Source organism: Seriola lalandi, unplaced genomic scaffold (genome assembly GCF_002814215.2).
Source record: "Seriola lalandi dorsalis isolate HSWRI2012SDOR001 ecotype SW California unplaced genomic scaffold, Sedor1 jcf7180002053986, whole genome shotgun sequence".
Classification (NCBI taxonomy): domain Eukaryota; kingdom Metazoa; phylum Chordata; class Actinopteri; order Carangiformes; family Carangidae; genus Seriola; species Seriola lalandi.
In genome coordinates this window covers 5,112-6,577 of record NW_019524539.1, presented here as the reverse complement: position 1 = coordinate 6,577, position 1,466 = coordinate 5,112, and the positions used below count along the sequence as shown (strand labels likewise).

The 1,466-nt window shown below is 35.7% G+C and overlaps 1 long non-coding RNA gene across 1 annotated transcript; it reads right to left on the bottom strand.

Annotated features, from left to right (window-relative positions):
- Positions 1-151: 151 nt before the first annotated feature.
- LOC147819333 (uncharacterized) lies at positions 152-1,460 on the bottom strand. The gene is made up of 2 exons (XR_015437039.1): positions 594-1,460; positions 152-447 (listed from the first exon to the last, which is right to left on the bottom strand). It is a non-coding gene; the product is annotated as an uncharacterized LOC147819333 (long non-coding RNA).
- Between the last annotated feature and the right edge of the window lie 6 nt (positions 1,461-1,466).

The window sequence follows — 1,466 nt, the reverse complement described above, 5'->3', positions numbered from 1 at the left end:
TATATATATATATATATATATATATATATATATATGGGCTGACACTGATCCAACAAAGAGAAAATATTTTGTTGAATTTTCAAAATGCTTTACATAAGACATAAAACATAAAAAGTCATTAAGATATAAAGGAACAGGGAAACATTAAAGGACACATATTGTTTTAATAGATAAAACTATGAAAAGAATCAAAAAACATAAAAATAAGATAAAACAAAATAAAGAAAGAAAAAGTTAAAATACAGTGAGAAATATAAATAAATCTGCACATCTGTAGTTTAAATTTAAAACCAGTTGTTCGTCACACAGGAAGTCAGTGTAGCTTCAGATTCCCAGCTGCCTTTCTTCATTTTTTTTTGTCTTCAAAAGCTTTTTGTCGGTGAACTTGAAGGTGACTGGAGGTTAATTGAGCTGCGCCGCTGCTGTCGGCCAATTCTTCAAGTCCTCCTGGAAATAAAAGTAAGAGGCTTTCAGGTGGGCCGGGGGCCAAAGCTGCACTGAACCGGCCAACACAAACCAGTCATAGAGCCGGACTTCAACAATACACAGCGACACTGGGAGCAGGTGTTTCTGAGGGCGCTCTCACACCTCACCTGCTGAGTCCAGGCTCAAGGAGCTCAGGTGTATCTGGTTTCCTGTGGATCAGTGTGAAAGCTGTCAATCAAACTGAGACCGTCAGAAAATGTTGTATCGACTGTAGTTCAAGTTTGAAAAACACAAACACAAACAACACAAAAAAACACAAACACAACACGATTATGTTTAATAATCAGAGCAGGAATAAAATCAAATTGTTGTTTGATCAGCATCAAATGTGTGAGTGTGATAAACAGGAGCAACGAGGAGGGAGGATGTGGGTTCACCTGAACCTCCACTAGAGGGCGTCAGAGAGTGTCAGATTAAACAGCATCCAGCAGGTGAGAGCGTCACTATAGGTACATACTTATTAATGATATGTTAACATGTCAGCAGCATGTTAATGTTAAAGCTTTAATCTATAACATTATATTTTGTAAGTTAACTCTTAAGAGAGAGAACCACCTGGTTTCAATAACAGTAGTGAGGCTGGTAATAGTACTACAAGATGTAACAGTATCAGCAGCAGTTAAGTATTTCAGATTTTGCTTTTATAAATATTTAATTCTGCAAAAGAAAGAAATATGGAGAGATGACCAAAGAAGTAATCAATTACCTGAATTAGTTTTAATAATATATGTAATGTTTTTATACTGTGCATTCTAAGTTGGTTGTACATTTGCATGGAGAAGAGAAGGTAAATTCAACCTGTACAGCTTCTTCAAAAGTTGTTGCTCTGTTACTTTTAAATGAATCAAAATAGCAAGAAAATTAAACAGTGTTTGTGTTGTGCAAAGGTTTGGGCACTGGAATCCAAACCTCCCTCTACTGTTTCCTGTGTCACTGGCTGCTATTATTTCTACAGTTTATTTAACTTTTCAATTCATGAA